The sequence below is a fragment of the Macrobrachium nipponense genome, chromosome 16, assembly GCF_015104395.2.
Source record: "Macrobrachium nipponense isolate FS-2020 chromosome 16, ASM1510439v2, whole genome shotgun sequence".
In the NCBI taxonomy this organism is placed as follows: domain Eukaryota; kingdom Metazoa; phylum Arthropoda; class Malacostraca; order Decapoda; family Palaemonidae; genus Macrobrachium; species Macrobrachium nipponense.
In genome coordinates this window covers 69,577,466-69,604,573 of record NC_087209.1, presented here as the reverse complement: position 1 = coordinate 69,604,573, position 27,108 = coordinate 69,577,466, and the positions used below count along the sequence as shown (strand labels likewise).

The 27,108-nt window shown below is 37.9% G+C and overlaps 1 protein-coding gene across 1 annotated transcript in view; it reads left to right on the top strand.

Moving 5' to 3' along the window:
* Positions 1–235: 235 nt before the first annotated feature.
* LOC135195799 (uncharacterized) overlaps positions 236–27,108 on the top strand; it is a 33,817-nt gene continuing 6,944 nt past the window's right edge. The window contains exon 1 of the mRNA XM_064222276.1: positions 236–277. The gene's annotated coding sequence lies outside the window, so the exon portion shown is untranslated. The remainder of the gene's footprint in view (positions 278–27,108) is intronic.

The following is a 27,108-nucleotide window of genomic DNA, read 5'->3' as shown; positions in this document are numbered from 1 at the left end:
GAGAGAGAGAGAGAGAGAAGCTTTGACAATGAAAACCATCAATCCTTGGAGAAAAGAAATACTTTGAAAGAAAGTGATCCAGGTTAATTCTGGACGACGGGGAGTGGTGAGGAAGGAGGAGGCAGGCACAGAGAGAGAGAGAGAGAGAGAGAGAGAGAGAGAGAGAGAGAGAGAGAGTGATGCGTAGAGACGGAGGAGTGACTATATAAAAGGACTATGGCGATCACATCTGTCCTCACTCGTTCCGCGATACAAGGCGCAACAACACCACATCAAGGTAGGCGAGCGAGAGAGAGAGAGAGAGAGAGAGAGAGAGAGAGAGAGCGAGAAAGAGTGAGGGAGAGAGAAAGAGAGAGACATTCCGTGAGAGAGTGAGAGAGAGAGAGAGAGAGTGGGAGAGTTGCTCAAAAGAAGGAGAAAACTTGTTGCTCGAGCGGGCGGTTATAAAAAAGAGACTGCTACGCTTCCAGGCTTTCTTCTGTTTCGAATGAGATTACTTTGCCAATGTTATAGGGTGAAGTGGAGTGTCTGCATTCGGTTTCATGGCTTTTTCGCGCATTCGTTTCAAACGAACGCCTTCGTTTTGGCATATTTTAAACTCGTTGGTCGTGTCAATATGCACGAAAAGTTTCGATATACACCGGTATGTGTGAGCGTGTATGTTAATTCACTGTTATAGACCTACTCCCAGGTAAAATAATCCTGTTACCTGTACAGTATGCGGATGCTGACGTTCTTATGTTTTTCATGAAAAGCGTCAAACCCTGATAAACAGAGTTCGATTCGAAGCATGGAGAGCGTGACGGACCTTCGACTTCCCAACTTGTGTCATGATTCTCTTTGTTGCTCCAAAGGCCAGATCATGCGCTGGCATAAGGCCAGCCTAGCCTGACAAAAATGGCAAGCGACGACGACGTTTTCCATTCACGTATGGAATTTGACCGCGAGATTCTTATAAAAGCATGATGACGCTCCATTGTAACAATATGATTAGACTTCCATTCTTATATGAAAGCCTTATTACTTTATAGTGTTACAAGGACGAGTTTTCAAAAAGCGTTCAAAGGCATCTTGTAGTTAAATTTTGGACTGAGTAGTTTGTGTGCTTCAATTGTGTCACCCCAAATATGGCTATTTTGTTCAGGGTTCAGTATAAAGTTGTAGAAAAAAATCATCGGTTGCCAACGTTAAAGTATTTATTTTTTCATTTATATTTTCATATTTGGATAACTTCGTAACAGATGTTAAGCAATTAGACGCAATTGGATGGAAAAATACTTTTCTAAAAAATAATGGCTATTTTGTTCATACGGTGTAAAGTTGAAAAAAAAGGCCTTCGAATGATAACTTTAAATTATTTATTTATTCGTTTACATTTCCATATTTGGCTAATTTCGTAACAGATGTAAAGTAATTAGACGCAATTGCATGGAAAAATACCTTTCTAAAAAATAATGGTTAATTTGTTCATGGTTCGGTGTAAAGTAGTAAAAAAAATGGCTTCTAATGGCAATTTTAGGTTATTTATTTATTTATTTATATTTCCAGATTTGGATAACTTCGCAACAGGTGTAAAGTAATTAGACGTAATTGCATGGAAAAATACTTTTAATTTAACCGTGTACGCGGTCATTAAGAACGAACGATGTGTCATACATTTCCTGACGAATTATTTCTGTTCACTCTGACTGTTAGGAATGAATTTGCTGCATCATGTTGATCGCACCAACAATTTTCATCAACGTAACATATTATCTACGCTCGAACCTTTCCTGCGTGAATATGAAATTGTCAGTAATCGTATGAAAGTATTTTAATTAGTGTTTGTATTCTAGTTTACAGTTGTCGTAACGTTTTGTAATCGAACAGTCCATTTCGCTTACTAACGGTCGCATTCTCTTCGTCCACCGATGTTTATTAATAGTTGCAACCATATATCTCAGGCCATAAATTGTCTGCAAGTGGCAGAAATGTGGGAGCAAAATTTCAGATATGATGATAAACTAATTTCGCATTTATTTTATGTACGCGCATACACGTATACTGTGTATACGTGTATGCAAGATTCATACACATATCTGTCCACCGGTCTGGTGAGAGCTTGAGAAAAATGATGAATGAAAATGCTAGATTACAACCCGGCATTTTTATTCATCACTTTTCTCAGCAGACAGATGGACAAATTACCCACGAATATTGTTATCAATGACCTCAACGCCACGGACCTACACGTGCGCACAAACACATAGACACACGTGCGCGCGCGCACACATGCACAAATTTACCAATGGATTTTAAGCCACGGACCTTCGCAGTCACGCATACACACACGTACACAAGCAAACACATTGCGAATAAGCCCATAAAAGAGTTAAATAGCATATAAAGATATCCATAGTATATATAGCCATTATCATTATTATCATTATTATCATTATTATTAGTATTATTATTCAAAGCTGCAGAAGGGCAAAGCTAAAGAAGCTGGACAGCTATTTAGACAGGTGCCGGAATGGGGCTATAAAGATCATTCAGCATTTGCCAATGATGTGCTGTGGAAATAGACTAGCACTATGCTAAGAACGGCTGATTCTCAAGTTCGTGATCTCGACTCGTTTTGCCAGAGAATATTTTGCCTACAGATTCTTCATTCGCTTATTTATTTATTTGTTTGTTTATTTATTTATTTGTTTACTTATTTATTTGCTTGCTCATTTGTTTGTTCCGTTTATCTGCCAACGTTAAAACCGAGTAGCTATTACTGGAAACAAAACTGAAGACGTGCGCGTTCTTTAAGTCTGTGCTGCACGAGCATGCGCAGACGACCTCCAGTCACTCCACCTGAATACGGCGGCCGAAGGTTGAATTAAGAGCTGTCTTTTATTTTATTTTTTTTTTCGTTTTGATTATATCAACAAATAGTAATTTACATGTGCTGTTAGTTTCTCTGGGAGTCTGTATTTTGTGTACCTGCAGGCTACGAGTATTACATGTCAGCCTCTAGTAGGTTTGAGAATTAAAAAATGTTGGCAGTCCCAGTGGGAGGATATTTTAAATAATGAAAAAATGCGTAGTATCACGTCATCAGTGTCTCCTAGGTCATATCCGTATATGTTGTGCAGATTGAGGATTGGACATACAAGACTCACACATGGGTTCTTGATGTCTCGTGAAAATCGTCCGTTTTGCGAGAACTGTATACTGTACCCTTGACTCTGAGACATTTGCTGGTTGAATGTCCAAGACTTGGGAATTTGAGACATAGGTTCTTGTCTTGGGGTCGTGGCAGAGTAGGTAATTTTATCCTAGCTACAATTCTTGGAAAGGATTGTAATATAGAGCAGTTATATATTTTTATGAGGGAGGCGGGCCTCCTTAACCAAATTTAAATTATACATAGATTGTCTATGTAAGAACTTATATATATGAAAAAAAAATTTTTATAATATATTTATAGATATTTTTATATGAAATTTATCAAAAATTTAATTTTTTATATTTAATTTATTTCGGTGTCAATTACCCAGATGTTGTGACGCCAGATATAATGCACAATCAATCAATCAAGCTATTTGCAAAATCTTTCCGAAAAAATGTACTTTAGTTTTTACATTGACCACCTCTATTGATTATTCATATCAATGGTATCGATTCTATACATGTCACGATTTGTTAAGACTCACGAATGTGATGAGATCTATCTATCTGCCAATCTGTTTCAATTCAGATTTTTATAGAGATATCCTTTATGTCTTTTTCCTGGGCTCCCTCATACACGTATTAAATATATATGTACGTATGTATACTTATATATCTATTAGATTATTATAGATATTTCATTTCTATTATGTCTTTTTCGTAGTCTCCCAAATACGACTCTCTCTCTCTCTCTCTCTCTCGCCTCTCTCTCTCTCTCTCTCTCTCTCCTCTCTCTCTCTCTCTCTCTCTATATATATATATATATATATATATATATATATATATATATATATATATATATATGTGTGTGTGTGTGTGTGTGTGTGTGTGTGTGTGTGTGTGTGCGCTGAATGCACGTGCATCCTTGCGAACTTGCGTATATAGGTTATCACACAATCAAGTCATCTTAAATGTATATCCCGAGGAGATAACTAAAACGGAGGAGCCTCCATCAGTCCCTTAATGACTGAAGCCCTTGCTTTATAATAACTTCTAATAACTTCTACAGCTTCGCTTGAAACGACGTTATAAGACCTCGCGGTAGTTCTCTGAATGTTCCTGGGAATTGCGTTCTGATGTTGTGCTTTGGTCTTGCTATTGATACTGGCTTACTTTTCCTTCAAATGCAGACTCAATTTTCCCTGTAGTCATTGCTTTACTTTCCCTACAGAATACGCCTTACTTTCTCTTCAAACTGATCCTTGTTTTCCCTACAGACAGTGCCTTACTTTCTCTTCAGTCTCTGACTTACTTTCCCTAGAGACTATGCCTTACTTTCTCTTCAGACTGTACCTTACTTTTTCTTCAGACACTGACTTACTTTCCCTGCAGATTGTGCCTTACTTTTTCTTCAGACACTGACTTACTTCCCCTACAGACTGTGTCTTACTTTCTCTCCAGACGCTGACTTACTTTCCCTACATAGTATGCCTTACTTTCTCTTCAGGCTGTGTCTTACTTTCTCTTCAGACTGTGCTGTACTTTCTCTACAGACTATGTATTACTTTCTCTTCAGACGCTGACTTACTTTCCCTACATAGTATGCCTTACTTTCTCTGCAGACTATGTATTACTTTCTCTTCAGACGCTGACTTACTTTCCCTACATAGTATGCCTTACTTTCTCTTCGGGCTGTGTCTTACTTTCTCTTCAGACTGTGCTTTACTTTCTCTACAGACTGTGCATTACTTTCTCTTCAGACACTGACTTCCTTTCCCTACAGACTAAGACTTACTTTCTCTTCGAGCTGTGCCTTACTTTCTCTACAGACTGTGGCTTACTTTCCCTACAGACCGTGTCTTACTTTATCTTCAGAATGTGCTTTACTTTCTCTATAAACTGCATTACTTTCTCTTCAGACGCTGACTTACTTCCCCTACAGACTGTGTCTTACTTTCTCTTCAGACTGTGCCTTACTTTCCCTACAGAGTGTGCCTTAATTTTCCTACAGAATATGATTTACTTTCCCTTCAGACTGTGCCTTACTTACCCTATAGACTGTGGTTTACTTTCCCTTGAGTGTGCCTTATTTTTCCTATAGACTGTGGCTTACTTTCCCATCAGACTGTGCCTTACTTTCTTTACAGATTGCCTTATTTCCCTTCAGACTGTGCCTTACTTTTCCTATAGACTGTGGTTTACTTTCCCCTCAGACTGTGCCTTACTTTCTTTACACAGTGCATTATTTTCCTTGCAGACTATGCCATACTTTCCTAACAGACTTTACCTTGCAAACTCAACCGCCAGCATTAGGGAACCCTTTCACTCCCCATTCCAATCGTGGGTAGTACCGATTACAATCTAACCTTCCGTGGCGAACATGTAACAAAATAGGAAAGAATATTCCTTTTCCTTTCAAAGCGTCCCTTGGGTGCCAGATGCACTGCTTTCTGGCTTTCATTTCTCCACCCATTCTCTTCCTAGTTAGATGTCCAACTTCTTTAACTGGCTGCAATATTCATTTCCATTTTTATTTCTTGTTAATTATAATCAGTCATATGGGTGTAGTGAGAACCGATTCAACGCTCTAGTAAACTAAGTACTTAATAATAATAATAATAACATTATCATTATTATTAAACTAGATATTTGACATGGTTATTCAAATGAGGAGCAATTGGCTACTAACGTCATAAGCTCCAGTAATGAGGCTATTTATATCTTAGTGGAAATTATATTAACAGACTCTTAGCATAATGGTAATGAACGCGTTAATACCATGACTTGCCGTAATAAGATTATATATATACTTATATATATATATATATATATATATATATATATAGTATATAATATACATATATATATATATATATATGTATATATATTGTATGTGTATATATATATATATATATATATATATATATATATATATATATATATATATATATATATATAAAGCGAGAAGAGAGAAGAGAGAGAGAGAGAGAGAGAGAGAGAGAGAGAGAGAGAGAGAGAGAGATACTGTCACGGAAGGTCAAATGACGTTCAAAGAAACAAAAGGAACCTTATAGTTAATAAACATCAGTTCAGTTCTTATTCTTATATACATATATATATATATATATATATATATATATATATATATATATATATATATATATAATTTATATATGAAAATATATACATGTGTCTGTATACTTGCGCATTACATTTAGATATATGTTCGTATTTACATAACAAGAATTTCTTGCAATCCTTGGCCCAACAAGTGATCGTATTTGAGACGTAACATTATTTGAAACCAATCCGAAGATCAGACCATGGATGAAATGCATAAATCTTTTTCGCGGTTCTTTCCCAGCCTGATTTTTTGACTGACAAACTTATACATAGCAAAATCTGTTTAAAAAGACTTGGTCTTAATGAGCATCTGTTTTAGAGAATTCCATACAGTAGTTAGAAAAGATACAAGAGTAAAAAAGAAAAATTCTTTTCTGAAGACTTCGTTCTTGCATAGACTTTTTTCCCTCCGTCTGAAGGCCATCTTGCATTCCAGCAACGGAGGAGAGGCGTCTGCTCTTCAATTTAGGTGGAATGCTCGAGGGTTTACCCTCTGCGGTTCCTGTAATAACTGATCCGTGCCCTCTGGGGATCCAATTCGACTTCATTCCCTTAATTGATTGCCGTGCCCCATAGCGTAGCAACTAGTATGTTAGCTCCTGTGATCGATTTTGGCGAGCGTAGGCAGTCAAGCTGCTTTCTTTTCGATTATTTTGTTTTTCCTCGTAAGCTTCTTCGCCTTATTACTCCAGAGTGATACACACAGCCTTCCAGAATCTCACAAAGTCTTTAGAAGTGCGGTTGCAAGCCCCATGGCCGTTTTTCTTGACGCCCCAGCAAACAGACAAGACGTTTGGTGGGCTATAGGCCTAACAGACGTGAGCTAAGAGCTGCATCACCCATCCCGGCACCCATTTTGTCTGATCACACCTTTCAAGGGGAGGTATTGACTCCCTTCGAGGTCAACACCCATCCTTTCATCTCCCTTTTCTCGTTTTCTTCGGGTTTGGGCTAGGAAAGGATAGGAGGCTCGCATGACCTGCTGAGTTATGCGTTCAATTGGTGCATGTAAGATGAATAGACTGGCTTAGGTGCCGATAGTTAGTTGAAATTATACCTCCCTTTACTGTTCACCTATCTACCTATCTATCTATCCATTTATCAATATATATAATATATATATATATATATATATATATATATATATATATATATATATATATATATATATATGAATCTGAGTTGGGGCAATGATTAGATGACTAGATGGAAATCTCTGATTATAACCCTGATAAGAAAGAAATTGCAAGGGCCAATGCCCAATGTAATACCTGTAGATGAGCTGAGGAAACTTAGCAGTATGGGGTAAAACCAATCTGAAATAAAGAGTTAGACATCAGTTAAATGGAAACGTTGTTGCAACTGTTGAACCTGTGAGAGCAATAGCCAGTGAAACACCTGTAGAAAAGTAAAAAGTAATAACCATATAATGAAGCTCAAGTTAAGTAAAGCAGAATAGTAAAGGTGGGCACTTATGACATGGGTGGTGGGGGTTAGGGGCTGTTAAGTTGCACCTCTGAAAAGAACTATATATATATATATATATATATATATATATATATATATATATATATATATATATATATATACATACATACATACATACATATATATATATATATATATATATATATATATATATATATAATATATATATATATTTCTGAAGGAACCGCTCGATCAAAAGCCCGTAGGACATCGTAGGGATGCACCCAACTTCCTATAGCCAGATTAATATACATATAGGTGCGTGTATATATGTATATGTATATATATATATATATGATAACAGTAACAATTCATACTACGTTAGCGTTGATGTGTTCATCTCACAGATGATGTTTCCTTGATAGGCAGCGTCCATTGCGCAAGTGTGAGACAGCAACCAGTAGATGTTTACTTCGTAGATCCAACCCCCGGGCCCCCTTGGAGAAAGAACCGCCGGGAAATTTGTCCCGAATCCGCGTTTCAATTGTTTTTTGTTTTGTTTGTTTGTGCAAAAGGATAAACAAGATGTTGAATGCAAATGGCATTTTGTTTACTGATACCCCGGGAAACAGACTTTACTTTTTTTTTACTATTATTATTTTCCCAGTGAAATGCTTCTTTCTTCTCGTCACGAAGTTGTGTCAAGTTTGCTTCTCTCTCTCTCTCTCGCTCTCTCTCTCTCTCTCTCTCTCACTGTATATCTATGCATATATATATATATATATATATATATATATATATATATATATATATATAGTATATATATTATATATATGTGTATATATATACATAATATATATATATATATATATATATATATATATATATATATATATATATATATATATATATATATATATATATATATATACATAGATATACAAACATAACACTAGTGAAACACCTGCCTACCTAATCTGCGTATTTCATTCATCAGATGTGGTTCCGCTGACAAGCGGATAATAAATTCTCTCACACGCCACGGAATCACAGCAAATGCCCATTTAGCATCATATTGGCAAATTTTGCTGCCCTCAATTGCGAGTCGTCTTTCGCTAAAGCTAATTAAAGATGATTAATAGTAAAGCCTTGCATACTTGCTCCCTAGCGGCCGTATACCTAATTAATTAGCGTTTTCTTACCTTCATTACCTGTCGTGACATTCGGGAAATTGGTCCGAATTCCTCCTCCGTAAAAATAATCTTATTTTCTTTTTCCCCTACGGTGAAATTAATGGTTTTTTCCCGGTCGAAAGGCTCTTTTCTTCTCCTTCTTCTTCTTCGTCTCTTCTTCTTCTTCTTCTTCTTCTTCGTTTTCCTCGTCTTCTTCTTCTTCTTCGTCGTCGTCTTTTTTTTCTTCTTCTTCTTCTTCTTCTTCTCTTCCCCCCCCCCTTCTTTCTTCGTTTTCTTCGTCTTTTTTTTTTTTCTTCTTCTTTCTTCTTCGTCGTCTCCTTTTTTCTTCCTTCTTCTTCTTCTTCTTCTTCTTCCCTTCGTCTTCTTCTTCCTTTTTCTATTCTTCCTCCTTCTTCTTCTTCTTGTCTTCGTCGTATTTCTTTTTTTTTTCTTCTTTCTTCTTTCTTCTTCGTCTTCTTCGTTTTCCTTCGTCTTTTTTTTTTTTTTTTTTCTTCTTTCTTTCTTCTTTTCGTCGTTTCGTCTTTTTCTTTCTTCTTCTTTGTATCTTACTTCCTTCGTTTTCCTCGTCTTCTTCTTTTTCTTCTTCTTTCGTTTTCCCCCCCCCCGTCCCGTCCTTTTTTTTTTTTCTTGTTCTTTTTCTTCCTTTCTTTCTTCTTCTTCTCTTTTTCTTCGTCGTCTTTTTTCTTTCGTTTTTTTTCCTCGTTCTTCTTCTTTCTTCTTCGTTCGTTCGTTTTTTTTTCTTCTTACTTTTCTTCTTCTTTTTCTTCTTTCTTTCTCTTTTAAACTTTTTCCTTTTTCCTTCGTCTTCATCTTCTTCTTCTTCTTCGGCGACTGGGGCATCCACAGCAAATTCACCGATGTCGAAACATATTTCCCCTCCTCGTTCCCCCCTCCCCCAACCAAAGACAAACGCAAAAGGCAAACACAAGTCTCATCGTGGGTTTAATTGGCCATTTCTCCCAACTTTTGAAGTCTCCCTCGCGTCGGGCGATCTAATATTTGCGCGGTATCGTCTTTTGCATCCCTCGCTGGAGATGATGTGGCAACTCCCCTCACACCAACACGTAATTCGCTCTTCTTCGCCTCTTTTAGCTGCCTGTTTTCGTATCTTGACGTCACCGCAACGCCTATGAAGACGAGAATTGTGTTACAAGGTCGCGTTGTTAGTTTCCTGTAAAAGAAAACTATTGTGTCCGCTTTGGCTCTCCGTCCGCACTTTTTTCTGTTCGTCCTCAGATCTGAAAAAAACGATTGAGGCTAGAGGGCTGCAAATTGGTATGTTGATCAGCCACCCTCCTGTCATCAAACGTACCAAATTGCAGCCCTGTAGCCTTAGTAGTTTTTATTTTATTTAAGGTTATAGTTAGTCGTGATCGTGCGTCTGGCAACGCTATAGGAGAGGTCACCACCGTGCTGTGACTGAAAGCTTCCTGGGCCGGGGCTCGTACAGAAAACTCGACTGCGCCGAGGAACGTCGGCACATTTTTAGCTTGTTTTATTTACCAAATTCGCACGGGAAAAATTTATCAATTCTTCCCACTTATTTTGGTCGTATTAGATAGGTAACCGACCACATCCTCATTTTAATTCCTTGTCTTCATACATGTGCGTAGTGAGAATCCCGTTAACCGAAAACAAACAATATAAAAGGAATTCATTTTTATTCTGTTTGTAAAGCGAGATACCTTTTAAACAGAAGTGAATTTCGGAAAGATTGTATCTCCATTTCAGCTCACCGAGGACCTCTGGCGGTATGTGCCCTGACCTCGCTATGAGAAATGAATTCCCTCAAATTCTCAGTAACTAAATGTTGCCGTTCCTCTGCGTTATGCAACGGAAATGACAATAACAACGTTATTTCATGTTAAGGGAAATTAAACCGAGAAATGACAAGAGCATTGTAACTCAGAAAAAACCAAGAATCCAGTTTTTTTTAGGTAATTAAAACTACCCATCGTGTAGTACTGTAAAGAGATAAATAAGTATTCCACGTCGGCAGATTAACCGACGGGAAGACTCTGTACGGCTGGGTTCTCTAGGCACAAACACTTGGCAGTTCGGCGAGTCTAATTGGAGCGTTTTCATAACGAGCTGAACTTCAAAGTGCTTGTTTAAAAATGGCTGAAAGGTCACTCGTTAACAGGTGAACAAGGTTCACTCGAATTAGGTTGCCACTGCAACTCGTCCCGCGGTTTCGAAAACAGATTTCGAAAAGGTGTCTTTTAATCCAAGAAGACAACTTGATAGAGGCTTGTTAGCAGCTAAAACCGAGCACACATAGATGTATATACATTCCTCAGTATTCAACTTTGGTTACCTAAAATGAAAGAGGTGAAAAAGACCTTTGAGGTTTGTTGGAAAATTCAAAAAGCATTGAATTCTTGGATGAGGTCACTGTACCCTTTGTCCTAGACCCAAGAAATGGTTAGCAATAGGTCACCAAAAGCGATTGATAAACGTTACTCCTTGCCTGACATAACTAACACCTGCACCACTTCACCTCACTTTACCTGACCCAACCAAAATCTGACCCTGAAGAGAAAGGTCAAGTTTCGATTACGTCAAACAAAGAGTACTATGTTTACCAACCGCTTTTGGTGACGTTTTACGAACCATTTTTTGCGTCAAGGACAAAGGACCAAGTCACCTCACCCAAGAACTCATTGCTTTTCGAATTTTGCAACAAAACTTCAATTAGTTTCAAAAACTGCTCTATTGAAGACTGTCACTCGCAACGACAACATCAGGGACATCTTTGATGAGGATCTAAGATGGCGAAACCTTTGTTGGGAAAAGACATTAGAGAAACAAAAGTTGAAAAATTCTACAAAAAGGAAAAGTGGTTGTTGATGGAACCTTCTAGAAACAAAGGACACGGGATAGAAAGCATTGAAAAACAAAGTCACGAGGAAATGAAAATAAGCCGAAGAAACGTTTCTAGAAGAAAGGACACACTGCTAAATACAGTGCATAAAGCAGCCAGAGAAAAACGAGAAATTAAGCCAAGAAAATGTATCTGGAGAAAAGGATTCAATATGATACGTAGAGCAAAACACAGCCAGAAAAAAGGAGGAAAAAGAACACAACTAGGAACAAATGAAAAGCTGTCGAAACGCTTCTATGAAAAAGGACAACGCCTGAAACTTGATGTTAAACAGTGCTAGGACAAAAGGGAGACAAAAGTAGGTCACAGTCTTAAAAGCAGCATAGAATACAGCATGGAAGAAGGTAGAAACCGATGAAATATTTTTCAATGAAGGACACAGCGCCGTCAGTGCACCTCGAGTAGTATACTGTTTGCAGCGTTCCTTCGGCCTAGGCCTAGCTGCACCCTCTTTCACATATCGTTCTTCCATCTTACTTTTCACCTTCTCTTAATAGTATTATTTTGAGAGAGCAAATGCGAAGTTTTCATCTAGTTACCCCTTCAAAACCTTCTCGCTCTCAATTTCCCTTTCAGCGCTGAATGACCTCGTAGATCCCAGTGCCTTACCCTTTCGCCAAAACTTTATATTCCATTCTGCAAAACTGAACGCAGTATAAGCGCAGCTAGGAGGAAGAGGTAAACCGAAGAAAAATACTTTTTAATGACGAAAGACGCAAGATTCAACACAGCAGAAAACGCTGCCGAGAGAGAGAGAGAGAGAGAGAGAGAGAGAGAGAGAGAGAACTTTCGAAAAGTTTCCAGAGAGAAGGAACGAGATTAAAAATCGGCACAGAACGTAGCCAGGAGACGCCAAATAAACCAAACTGAAACAGGTCAGAACGAGAGGAGAGGAATAAGGGCGGTGTCTGCCTAGTCGGTTTCCAGAGGGAATTCGTCCCAAGTGGTGAGTAGCATTACCGAAGGAAAACAACAAGTAGCGTCCATATCAGGTGACGGGAGGTTCAGTAACACAAACAATTTGTAGAAAGAAGGAGCTCCCTCTCTCTCTCTCTCTCTCTGACGCGCTCTTGCCTTTCATTCCAAAAGTGTTGTTTGTGACGAGCTCAGTAGCTGTATCTATAGCAGGGGTTCTTAACGTTCTGGTAACTCCAGATCCCCAATGAACTGCCCAATGTGGTTCCATACCCCCCTTTGCTTAAGTCCACTTCAGCCCTTTTTGTTGACAGTATAACTTAATATACTTAGTTTAATACCTACTTTAGGTATGAATAGCTAGGAATAGAACATACGAGACAATCAACAGAATTTACTGTTTTATATAGTTATTTATTTACAAAATGTACCCCTGTATACATTAACACATTAAAATCAAATATATGCAAATATCCAGAGATCAAGTCCCATACCTCCATCAAGTGGTCCTCGTACAGACTGACACTTAGATCCAGAATGTCTCAATCGGAATTTGTTCTCTGTTTCTGCTTCCTTTAGCCTTTTATTGTGCTTTCGTTTCTGCTTCCTTTAGCCTTTTGCTGTGCTTCCGTAGCCAGTTTTTATTTTGCCTTTTCATAATCTGAGAGTCATTTAACTTTGTATATTGGAAACGTTGTAACATGAAGGTAAACGCATCCAATCTCGACAACTAAGTGAGCTTCCAGATGCTCCCCACGGGTTTAGTGTCGCCTATACACTTCGCATTACTGCAGGGCGTTTGCAGCGAACTTCTTCCCACCCCAGCTGCATCCACGTCTTAGCCTTTTACTGTAACCTCCATTTTTGCAGTCTTGCTGTCCAACTTCTCTTACTATTACTTCTTCGAGCGAGAGCGAGTTTTTTTCTCTTTCGTTTTCTCTTTGTTCCTCATCTCCAATTAGTTTTCTGGCTCTTTTATCTCGCCGTCCAACCGCTACAGCTTTTCAGGAAACTGAAATGGGTGACGGGACTCACCATAGAATTCATTCGATCGTTTTGATAGACTTTTCCATTCACGTCCTTATCTTCTCCGCTTTAGAAATGACAAAACTGAATAAATATGCATTTGAAAAAACTGCATTTTATCGTACTTTCATTCACTCGTTTAACGAAGTGTTCCTGCAAAATCTTTTTCTGCCAAGACAGTTTCTAGACGAAAAAAAAAATATTCAAAGACAATTTCCTGGTCTTTTATCGACGAAAAATTTCTCAATGACAATTTCCTTTTGTCTGTGTGTGTGTGTTCTTTTTTCGACAAAAATATTCAAAGACAATTTCCTGTTATTTTTGTCGACAAAAAATATTCAAAAGCAATTTTCTGGTTTTTTATCGACAAAAAACAAATTCAATGACAATTTCTTTGTTAATCGACTTAAAGAATATTCAAAGGTAATTTCCTGTTTTTTATCGACAAAACTAATATTCAAAGACAATTTCCAATATTTTTTTCGACGACAAAACATTCAAAGACAATTTCCATTTTTTTCTAGACGAGAAAAATATTCAAAGACAATTTTTGTATTGACAAAAAAAACTTTTGAAAGAAACTTACGTGTTTTTTCGAAGGAAAAATTATTCAGACTATTTCCCTGTTTTTTCTATCGAAAAAATATTCAAAGACAATTTCCTGTTTTTTCGACGAAGAAAATTATTCAAAGACAATTTCATGTTTTCTTATTGAAAAAAAAAATATTCAAAGACAGTTTCTATGTTTTATCAACAAAAAATACTTTTCAAAGACAATTTCCTGTTTTTTTTCTCTCGACGAGAAAAATATTCGAAGACAGTTTCTTGACATTTTTTATCAACGAACAAAATATTCAAAAGAAAATTTCCTGGTTTTTCAGAGAAAAAAAAAATCAAAGAAACTTCCATTTATTGTTGTCAACGAAAATTTTTTTTTTTTTTTCAAAAACCAATTTCCATTTTTTTCCATCAACGAAAAAAATATTCAAAAACAATCTTCTGTTTTTTTTATCGACGACCAAAAAAAAAAAAAAAAAAGATAGAAAGAAAGAAAGAAAGAAAGAAAGCTATTCAAAGGCGCTGACACATTTCCTTATCGAGGCCGACTTGGCCCGAGTGCGATGTTGAAGTAATTGGAGAGCACATGACGACTTGAGGTGAGGTACGAAGGTTCCGGGAGAGCGACAATATGCAAGAAATATAGTTCCAGCTGTCGAACGGCAGAGAAGGCGCTCGTTTCACCGCCTTTTTGGGAAAAGGGAGGCGAAAAAGTTAGATGGCCCTCCAACAAATAGGTACACTCTTGTGTGGGTCGCTCTCTCTCTCTCTCTCTCTCTTATGCCGTTTCGCTGGTTGGTTAGTGTCCGTCTGTTTTGTGTTAATTTTTATCATATTTAGGTACACTCTTGTGTAGGTCTCTCTCTCTTTCTCTCTCTCTCTCAATCTCTCTCTCTCTCTTATATTGGTTTGTTTGCGTCACTCTCTTTTTGTTTTTATTATATTTACTTGGTACACTCTAGTGTAGGTTTCGCTCTCTCTCTCTCTCTCTCTCTCTCTCTCTCTCTCTCTCTCTCTCTCTCTCTCTCTTTCTCCTTTATGCTGGTTATTTAGTATCCCTCTGTCTTTTTTATTCTTATATATTCACTAGGTACACTCGTGTGTGCTCTCTCTCTCTTCTCTCTCTCTCTTATGCTGGTTGGTTAGTGTTGTTTCTATAGGCCCTGCTGCACTGGTATGATGTTTAGTGTCGTGGCATGCCCTCACATGTCGCGGGTTCGCGTCTCCCCCAGGGAGATGAAAAATCACTGGCTCTGTGTCGTGACAAGTTACTGCTGCAGTGTGGGGTCTTCAGCGGTGGGAAGTTGAAACCAACACTCTTTGGAAGTTTGAGTTACAAGGCAAAGGTCCCTTTGGTGTGCTTGTCCCATGTGAATAGGTTTTATCTACTGAAATAATAATAATAATAATAATAATAATAATAATAATAATAATAATAATAATAATAATAATAATGCGAGAGAGAATAATTCAAGGAAGGGAGAACTCTTTTTCCCCCTTGGAGTGGTTGGTTAAACTGCTTCCGTCGATGAAAGTTTTCTTATCTCAGATGCTTATGGATTCGGGCCAGCTTTAAGGAAAATTGGTCTACATTGCTCTCATTATTATTATCATTATTAGTTATTAATTATTATTATTATTATTATTATTTAATTATTATTATTGTTATTATTCTTATTTATTATTACTTGCTTACGGGCTTGTACATGAAATAAAGGTCCTACATCTCAATACAGTTACTGAATAAGGAATATGTGATGGTACATTTGTAATAAGTATGATAGCAAAAGATATATATATATATATATATATATATAGTATATATATATATATATATATATATATATATATAGCAAATATTAGTATTAATTACTTAGTTGTAATAAATCAACCAATAGTTCAATCAGGAAGCAACTTTCTGTACCGAAAGTGTACTTGAATTTCATTTCCATTTCGTCAAATTCTAGGCTTAAAATTAAACCATTCAACTATGCTCTCTCTCTCTCTCTCTCTCTCTCTCTCTCTCTCTCTCTCTCTCTCTCTCTCTCTCGTAGGTAGAAGATATATATCATTTCACCTTCTTCGTCCAAGTTAATTTAGACTGAGAAAGGATTCCTAATATACGTGGATATGGGGATGTTTAATTATTGGAAAAATTAATTATTTGTTTTGTAAAATTAGTAAGATCTTTATCCCAATTTTACTTAGTGTAAGAAATGTAAATGAGGGAGAAGTAATAGTAAAAATTAGAAGTATTACGAGACCAGCGATCATGACAATAATAGCACGACGTCCAAACCACAAGAAGTCGAAGTAATAGTTTGTAAGGTGACATCTCACTAGCCTAAATTTGAGCAGGAAAATAATAAAGACGTTTAGTAGTAGTAGTAGTAGTAGTAGTAGTAGTAGTAGTAGTAGTAGTATAGTAGTAGGAAGAACAATGCCATAATAGGAAGACAGGAAAAGTGATCAGAAAATGACAAGCAGGAAGGACTCGTCTTAGGAGAAGGACACCTTCGCGTCAGGTTTCCACATAACTGGATTTGTAAAAGTTAAATGGAGAGACGGTAGGTGTGGGTGGACACTGGCTGGTGGACAGAGAGAGAGAGAGAGAGAGAGAGAGAGAGAGAGAGAGAGAGAGAGAGAGAGAGAGAGAGAGAGTTACAAGGGGTTACAAGGATTAGGGGTCTCAACGACTTATTAGCCCATCAGAAGAGACATCGAGTGGTCACTTATCTCTCGGAGCAGATTTTACTGTTCATTCACAGTGTCCTAATGATTTTTGTCTAGCTTTCTTTTAAACTCTTCCACACTGTTGCTGTTTACAACTTCTGGCAGCAGTTTATTCCAGGTATCGCATATCTTATATGTGAAGATGTTCTTACAATGAGATGTGTTATATCTCTTTAGCCCTAATTTCCATCCATTATTTCTTGTCTGGTTTTCGTTTAATGTGAAGAGGTTGCTGTTTACTTTTGTTATTCCTTTCAGTATTCTGAATGTTTCTATTAGCTGTCCTCGTAATCGTCATGTTTCTAAGTCATAGAAATCCAGGCTCTCCAGTCGTCTTTGGTAACCTATTTGCCTGATGGATGGAATTAACTTTGTAGCTCTTGTTAAAAGGCATTTGCCATCTTTTTGACCACTCTCCTATTTTCCTTAAACTTTCCACTGTATGTAGGTCTGCTACATTTACACCTAGTTTGGCGTCATATGCAAACTTGGCTATTCTGCTAGTTAAGCCTACTTCATTGTCATTAATGTAGATCAAAAACAAGGGCGGGCCAAGGACAGAACTCTGAGGAACTCCGCTTGTTACATCTGCCCTTTCTCATTCTTCACCGTTTATTATGACTCTCTGATTTCTGTTAGCTACCCTAACTTCGATCCAGTCTGCAATTTCTCCTACTATTCCTCAAGCTTTCATTTTGGTCATTAGTTTCTTGTGTGGAACTTTGTCAAAGGCCTTTTGGAAATCCAAGTAGAGTACTATATCTATTGCCCTACTACTGTCGTAAATACCAAGCATGTTATTGAACAACTCCGAGAGGTTTGATAGGGAGAGATAAAGTAAATTTGATGAAATAGAAAATGGCAAATCTTTGAGAGAGAGAGAGAGAGAGAGAGAGAGAGAGAGAGAGAGAGAGAGAGCCTTTTCAACGTAATTACATCGGCAGACGACAGTTTTACATGACAGCTTTTCAATTTTCATCAAATTGATCTAGCCCGCTCCGTGTCCCTCACGCTTCACTGGGCATCTCGTTGCGGGGGTGGGGGTGGGGGTGGTTGCTGGGGGAGGGGGGTGTCCCTTTGGGTTTTGGGTAAACCCCAACCCCCTTGGCAGGGCAGGTCATTACGTTCTCTCGTATAAGCTCCTGCCTGAGCGCTTCGCTAACCTAGACTAACCTATTAAGGGAAGGTTCGTTGTGTTCTTAAGCGAGTTTTCAACGGTGGGTGTCTTACTCATCAACTGCACAGTGTCCTCTTCTCCCCCCCCCCCCCCCCCCCACCCCCCCCCCCCCCCCCCCCCACCCCCCCCCCCCCCCCCCCCCCCCCCCCCCCCCCCCCCCCCCCCCCCCCCCCCCCCCCCCCCCCCCCCCCCCCCCCCCCCCCCCCCCCCCCCCCCCCAACGCCCCGCAACAACCCCACTATCCCACATTATCCCACCTTCCACCCCCTTCACTATCTAACTCTATCGTCTGAAGAAGTTTGCGTATTCGCGTGATTTTATGGAAGGAACTTGATATCCACTGTCAACTAAAATGTGGAAATAAAGGAATTATTATAACTATCATTCTCTCTCTCTCTCTCTCTCTCTCTCTCTCTCTCTCTCGTGTATATTTTTTCATTTCAATAAATTAGATATTCTCTCTCTCTCTCTCTCTCTCGTCTCTCTTCTAAAAATCTATTATTTTTCTACTTCAATAAATAAAGTTTTTACTCTCTCTCTCTCTCTCTCTCTCTCTCTCTCTCTCTCTCTCTCTCTCGTGAAAAATCTATTATTTTTCTATTTCAATAAATTAAGTTTTTTTACTCTCTCTCGTGAAAATCTATTATTTTTTTATTTCAGTAAATTAAGTTTAGTCTCTCTCTCTCTCTCTCTCTCTCTCTCTCTCTCTCTCTCTCTCTCTTGTGAAAAATCTATTATTTTTCTATTTCAATAAATTAAGTTTATTTATATTTACTCTCTCTCTCTCTCTCTCTCAGAAAATCTATTTTTTTATTTCGTATTAAGTATTAGTATAGTCTCTCTCTCTCTCTCTCTCTCTCTCTCTCTCTCTCTCTCTCTATTGTAAAAAAAATCTATTATTTTCCTATTTCAGTAAATTAAGTTTATTCGCTCTCTCTCTCTCTCTCTCTCTCTTCTCTCTCTCTCTCTCTCTCTCTCTCTGTGTGTGTGTCTGTCCCAGCGGGAGTTTGACGAGTTCACAATGCTTTCACAATTTCGACGGGCGCTTGGAATTGACAGGCCTCCCAGGCGAGAGAATTATTGCACACAAGACGAGGACGATTTCCGTAAGGTGGAATTATTGACCGTTGCATTTCTTCGTTTTTGTTCCATCAACCTGAGTCTTGTCTTCATATCCAAACTGATCTTTGGTTGAGATACATTTCAGTGCATTTTTAAATTATTATGAACGATTTTTGTATATATTTATTTTTGTGTCGGAAGACGTGTGGGTGGTATGATTCAGGCTCTGTCAAACTGACGATTTTTGGACATTTTTTTTTTTATCCATTGGCGCCAATAGAGACACCAAAGAAGACAGGTTGCTGTCGTCAGCAGTCAATTTTCTTTCCTCTGTGGGAGCCTTTAGATGTATTTAGCCAACTAACACACTTAATACAATCCATATCGCGCAAATGATTATCATTTTGAACATCGTCTTCCAGAAGCACCTGTCAGGCTTCGGCGTCTTGGTGTAAACCAGAAAGTGATGTACGTATTAGGCTCAGTCTAGTTATTAAAGGAAAATTTCGTATTATAATTCTGCTATATAAAGCACTAGTTTTAAGAAAATGTTGACTTTATCTAATTATTTTGCTATCAATAAGAGGGAAGGAATGGAAAGATATCCTTTTTCAGTTTTTTCCCGCGTAAACACAGACGCCAATCATTGGCTGCAAGATGACGAGATTGCGCGGGCGGCTTCGGTTTATCCTTTGCGCAGACTTGGAAGACAAGATGCCAGGTGACGCCATCTTGAAAAACAGTGCGAATTTTGACTACAAAAAACAAATACCGGTACATTTAGGAAAATAGATGTGAGATTCGCATGCTCTCATCCACCGAAGCAGCGAACCACCACGGTCTCCAATGTCCACGGTGCGTAGTTTATTGCATAGGTCGACAAAGGCCCAGTGGGGTTAGATGCATCACGTATCTAAATAGTTCTGCCTTCTCTCGAAATCGAATCTGGTATCACTGATTGTAAGGGGAATATTGCAACGGGCCATGAGGTATATATATAGAGATAGATAGATAGGTAGAGAGATAGATAGATAATTATTGGTAATGGGAATAAGTTTGTTGACATAGCTGAATGTCAGGCAAATATCTGTATCTGCTTCATAACGCATGCAAACTACTATATAACTAAACAATTAGTACTTTATTTAATCTGTTGTTATTGATATTGTTTTGTTTGTATGCTAATTTTCTATTTATTTAAGTATAATTCCAAACATTACTTTCTGTACAGTTTTTGTGTAATATTTGTACATCAATTTTCTTACTAGTTTTGATTAGTTTTCTCTCAGAAATTCACTTCGTTTATCTTTTGGGCAACAGAAGGAAAAGTGAGGGTTCGAAGCATAGGAAAAGAGACGAATAGAGTTAAGCAGGTGGTCCGACCTCCAGCTTACTCCGGACGCGTGCAAGATTTTCCCCTCAAGCATAAGTTGTAAATATTATATTCCTAACTTTTAGCGTAAATCAAAACGCGGTAAAATCTAAGGTCAAATAAAGTATTGTTTCACCAACGAAAATTAAAATGAATACGCTTAGTTAGAAATATTGTTCTGTACTGTTTAGATGCACATTATTAAGTTTTGTTACATTTTCATTCTTATAAATAAATCATAGGTATCCTATCTTAAAATTCCTGTATCTTTAACTCAACGCGAAACACCTTTTCCAGACCTTTTCCACAGACCTTTCCTACCCCCCAACAAGAACAAGAACAACAATAACAACAAAGCAGTTTGTGGGCTTACTCCCCAAGTCAGCAAAAGATGATGCAGCAACAAAAGATGACAGTTAAGAAAAGCTTTAGACTGGAGAGAGAGAGAGAGAGAGAGAGAGAGAGAGAGAGAGAGAATCTTAGCAAGAGTTTAGTATGGAACTGAAATATTATGTGAATGGCAGAAGAAAGAAAATGATTTACCAGGATAAGGTAGTGAAACATCGTAAAAAGAGAATGGGTTATTTAAACTGCTAAACCAATCTACCTTTACACCCAATTAATTCAAGATTCTGTTATATGAGCCTGCTAAATCAATATTTATTAACGCCCAAGTAATTCAAGAATCTGTTTTATAAAACCTGTTAACTAATCTATTTCTACGCCCAAGTAATAAAAGAATATGTTATATGAACCTGCTAAACCAATCATTTTTACCTCAATTGCCCCAGAGGACAGTCCTAACCCTAATAACCACGCCTTCATCTCCTGGACGTCCTTAGACTACAGGTCCTCCACCCATACCAACCTTTCCCCCCTCACCCCCCCCCCCCCCCACGCCTCCCTGACGAGACCACCCCCTGAGCACCGGCGTCCAGGTATGTGTGCGTGTGTGTCTATGGCAGCTCCCGCCTGTATCACTTACGCTCAATTAAACCAAATTAGCCTCTGGAAGAGTTCGGGATTATGGAGGACAGCGGTTTGCGGTTTGTTTCTTTATCTTTTCGTTATTTTTTTTTTCATCTGCGTCGGACGAGCTGGACGGAGAGGATGTGATGTTGCCTGTCTGTCCTCGATATACTCGTATGTCAAAAAATATAGGCCTAGGTTTCGTCGTGGACGCTGGCGGAGGTATGCACTCTGTGAGTGCTTTGCTACGTGGCATTGAATATGCTTTATTCTTACCGAAATGAAAGCTATTTTCATTAAAAAAAAATACTAAAAAAAAGAAGTCGATGGCAACGAGCTCATTAGAGATGTGGAGTGGAACAATGAGGAATTATCGAAATGAAAAACTTGAGCCTATTATATTTAATTATGTCTCTTATGATTACAGAAAATGAAATGAGTCAGTGCCTAATCAGCAGAGCAAAAAAAAAAAAAAAAAAAAAAAAATTGAGACTAAATAATTCTCTTAGGGGATTTCAGATATTTTTCGGTAACAAGATATTGCTCGCTTAACCTCAGCTCTCTGGTGATTAAAGAAATATTATGACAAACTCTATATACGCCTTCATGGAAAATGAGACTGACCCATGAATATCATGACATAGTTTCATGAAGGAAAAGAGGAAGAAGAAGAAGAAGACTTTGTTTACCCATGACGTCATGTTTGAGTAGTATCATAGTGTCTATATTCTTGCAAGATTCGAAGGGCTCGATTTAGTGTATAAATTGAGGCTTGTGTTTTTATACATGATGATTATCTTCCCAAGACAAAAGGAAATGAGAAGAAGAAGAGTCTCTTAGTAGCCTTGATAAGAGGTCAACTAAAAGTCTTTGCATTTATCTAGGGGTCAATGCAATTCAACTTGCCTTCCTGTTTCGTCGAATTGACATCCTACGTAAAACTTACGGTTGTTAGGCCATTGCTTTTACGTTAAAAGTCTCCTAGATTGATCCGAGTTAGGATATAATTCCATTTCAAGAGTGAAAGGACAAATTTAATCCCGCGGAAGATGCGACAGAACGAGATTGAAATTCTTTGACGACTTGACTCTAGATCATTTTGAAACCATGACTCGTTCGCAGTATTCGTGATCTGGTCTTTGAAGTTTGAGTCAGTTGAAGCCATTTCTTGTCTCACAACTCGATTTGTGTTACGAGAGAGAGAAAGTAAAAGCAAAGCTGGACGACGTCAACAGGTGAAAGAGAATTTTGGAAACTTGCTTAGAGACTAGCTCAGTATCCCATCGATGTTCCCATCACTCATCGTTTTCTCTCTTTCGTTTCTAAAACTGACGGTTCTTTTAGCTCGTCACGGCTTCAATAAACACCGCCAAAGGAATCGACTGGCAGTTTGTGGAAGAAATAAGCTTTCTTTAAGAATGAGAACTCGCTGATAAGACGTCTTTCTATCTAGTCTTAATATTTCGAGAAGGAAAGGCAGTCAGGCAGATTAGATTTTATGAGACTAATTTGGATTCAGGGTGCATTTCAATAACATTGTGCTATTTATACTATCTCCGAGTCAGCATGGCACTGAAGAAACAAGAACAAAACAAAAAAATAAGTAAATAAATAAAATAGAGAATAAAAAACTTCTGAAAAGACATATTAATGAAGTGATTAGCTTCGCCTCCAGCAAAACGATGGCAGCCGAGTTCATTTTCTAAAAGGTTTTTCTTGATGGAAAAACACTTCTGCCAATCAGATTCAATTGCTTTCCGTTTACTCTGATTGCAGACGACGAAATTAGTCAGAAACAAATCAACATAGCAAAATTGGTCATCATGAAAAATAGTACAATCGACTTTCATTTTTTTTTTTTAGTGAACGTTGTATGTTGAGCACACGAGCATTACAGGTGATTTAGGATAATTAACTACAAATTTCATAAGCATTACTTAATTAATGAATATTATGAATTAGTTAAAAAAAGATAAGAAGAATATCTTATTCACTTTTCACGTTGATATGTGTACTACATGTCTACGCAATGGAAAGGAATATAAAGTTTAGGCCAAGTGCTACAACCTGAGGGAATTCAGCGCTGAAAAGGAAATTGAGAATAAAAAGGTTCTTTTTTTATTACTGCCTACAGTGCACCGCGTGAGGGGCACTGGTGTCACTATCTCCCTAAAGGGTGTATGTCTATGTAGGCTGCTTTTAAAATAATTCAGATCAAAAGTCCTTCGTAGGTTTATAGGGAATTTTTCTTTTTAAACTTTCCAGCTCGTTTCGAAATTAAAGAATATTTTTAAGGAGACAAATATCTGTTTAAGTACTATAATGAAGCAAAAAGCATATAAGGAAAGTCTCTTGGTTACTATAATACGGAACCAACAAAGTGTTATTAAATCTTCGTACGTGTTTAGCCTTCGATGACATTCGTCAAACATGACTGGTTCGTTGAATTGACACCCTACGTAAAACATACAGCTGTCAAGAGATTCGATTTACGTTAAAAGTCTCCCAGAGTGATCTAAGTTGGAAAAATCAGTCTGGCTCAAGAGAGAAATGCCAAATCTAATGTCACGGAGGAAGCAACAAAGCGAGGAGGAGATTCGTGGATCACTTGACTCTCGTCTTTTCTGCACCCATCTCTCGTGAGCTTAACCTTTGGAAGCGGCTCTCCTCATGAGTCACTTTGGGAAATCTCGACGTAAAAACTGGGATTTCATTGAGAGAGAGAGGAGAGAGAGAGAGAAGACGAGCAAGATATCGTTAGTGGATGAAAGGGAATTCAGGAAACTCACTTACCGGCAATCTTGATACCCCTTCGTTGTTTACGCCAGTTATCATTTTCTCCTTCCCCTCCGAAAACTGATAATGGGGTTTGGCCGTGACTGCTTCGGTAAACAAGAACAAAGGAACCTGATGTCAGTCTGCAAAAGATATAGGTGTGTGGGGCTAAGAAACTGAAGAGTTGTCTGTTTTGTGGTTGTATTTTGCTTGTTTGTCTGTTAAGAAATCTACGTCATAACAGACATACCAAAGACAAACCACTTTATTTATTTATTCCTTTCTTTATTTACTTTTGCTTATGAAACGGTCTCTCTGCCGAGGACTTGGAGCATATTATCTATATTTGGTACTACTTTGGCTTGTCTAGGCGTCACTTAGTACTAGTACTGCTCAGAAGTGCTAGTAGACTAAGCACCGTTATGGTAAATGTAAAACAGACAGCCGCACGAATATATCGTTTATTAATACAATAATTCGTCGACGACGTTATAGAAATGGATACACTTTGACCACCGAGGGGTTAGTACTAAACGCGGCGTCCCAAGGAGCTCCCGTCATGTTTAGTACTAACACCTTAGAATAGGTGACGCGTAGATGACAAGACAAGACAAAGTAGCACCATCCACTCATTCATTGATGGACTCTCAAGATCATTTTCCATGGAGTTAAAGCCTTGAAAGATGAAACGGTTTGTATACTTTATTTTCCAGTGATCGGAAAATCTCAATTTGCTTCTTCGGGTATCGATGACCTTTGCTCCAACGAGTTGAAACAAAAAAAAAAAATCTTCTATTTAGACCTCTCGGTCATTCCTAGACAAATCCTGCTATGATGTAGAGAGAACTACTTCAAAGTAGTCTCATTATAAAGTGATGACAGTCAGTAGTGGATGGAACATTGTATCATTTAATTATCGTTTTCAGCTGCTGATTTTGATCAAGGAATTTACTTACTTAATACTACTTCTACTATTTATGATATAATTAAGACTTCGAGCACTTTTTTTTACCGTAGTACTCGACCAGAAGCAGATGATGAAATATTAATTTTCTAAAAATCTTCAATGGTCATAATCATTCTCCTGAACTACCGGACAAAATATTATTGCTTTGTCAAAGAAACCGTGTTTTGCTGTGGGAAGGAAAGTGAATGAAAATATACTATTGGAAATGAAAAAAGAAAGTGAACAAGCGTGATCCGGTCTCCAGCTTACTCAGGACGCGTGCAAGATTTTCCCCTCGCGCATAAGTTGTAAAATTATATTCCTAACTTAACGTGAAGTGGTCTTCGTAATTAATACTTATACTTAGTACTACTCATAGTAACAACAAGGATAAAATTAAACACGTTCGTATATTCTCAGTTATAATCGGAAACAAAATAATTGAACAGAAACGTAGCCTCTAAATTCAGTACGCCAGATAAATCAACAGTCAAATAGAGCCTAGTTTCACCAACAAAAATTAAAATAAATACGCTATATTTTTTAAGAAATAATATTTCTGTACTATTTAGCGTGCATATTATTCATCTTTTATATTTTCATTCTAATAAATAAAACATAAATATCCTATCCTAAAATTCCTGTATCTTCAACTCGACGGAAAACGCCTTTTTCAGATCCTTTTAGGTTCTTCCAACAACAACAAATTAGTTTGTAGGCTTTTTCCCCGAGTAAGCGAAAATGTAAACGTATTACTAACCTAATTTTATCATCAGCAATTACCTGGCGGTATAACATCCCCCAACCCAAACATTCAATCCTACCCCACCCTACTCCTCCACCAACTCCACATCCTTTGTGTAACCTCTATCAGGACAAAGAAAAAACCTCAACCAGACCATCCTTTCCCCTTTACCTGTACCTAGGCGAGGATAAAGATTCATTAGGAGACAGAATTCGTAAATATCTCTCAGAGGCGACTTGTCTCCGGGACCTGCAGCCCTAGAGACTATGAAACACTGAGCGCTTCGTACCGTTGTTTCAGGGCAAAAGGGTTTTTTGTCCCCTAGTCCCATAGTACTAATCAGAATTGTGTCAATAGTTTTTACGTTAATTTGAATGATATTAAAGACGAGAGGAGGATTTGGTTGCTGCGACAATTTTGTTAATATTGCCATCATATTTTCTCAAGGCGTAATTTTATTCTTACGGAAAATCAGTTTAAATTTTTGTATCAATCGAGGTTTCTGTGGTATTGCTTTTCTTTAACGTTTTGCATGATTAAATATTATATAAATGGCGGACGTTGGCCGACGTTTGCCAGACTAAAAAGGTAGTTATCTATATCCCAGAACTTTAATGTGTAAAGGCTTATTCACTTGATTGAATACTACTGGATTCCTGCCATGTTTTACCCCGTAGGGAGCTAGCACTGTCAGCGCACCTCATGCGGCCCACTGTAGGTATTACTACTTCAAGGTTCTTTGCAGCGTCCCTTCGCTCCCTACCGCAACTCCTTTCTTTCCTTTTACTGTAACTCCTTTCATATTTTCTTTCTTCCATCTTACTTTCCACCCCCTCCTAACAATTGATACATAGTACAACTGCTTTGAGGTTTTCCTCCTGCTACACCTTTCAAACCTTTACTGTCAATTTCCGTTTCAGCGCTGAATGACCTCATAAGTCCAGTGTTTGGCTCTTGGCCTAAATTCTACTTTCAATACAATTCAATCCTATCATGTTTTAAGCTAGAATTGAATTTGGTTTTCACTGCGTTTATAAAAGACTGATATCTAACGTACCGAGCTA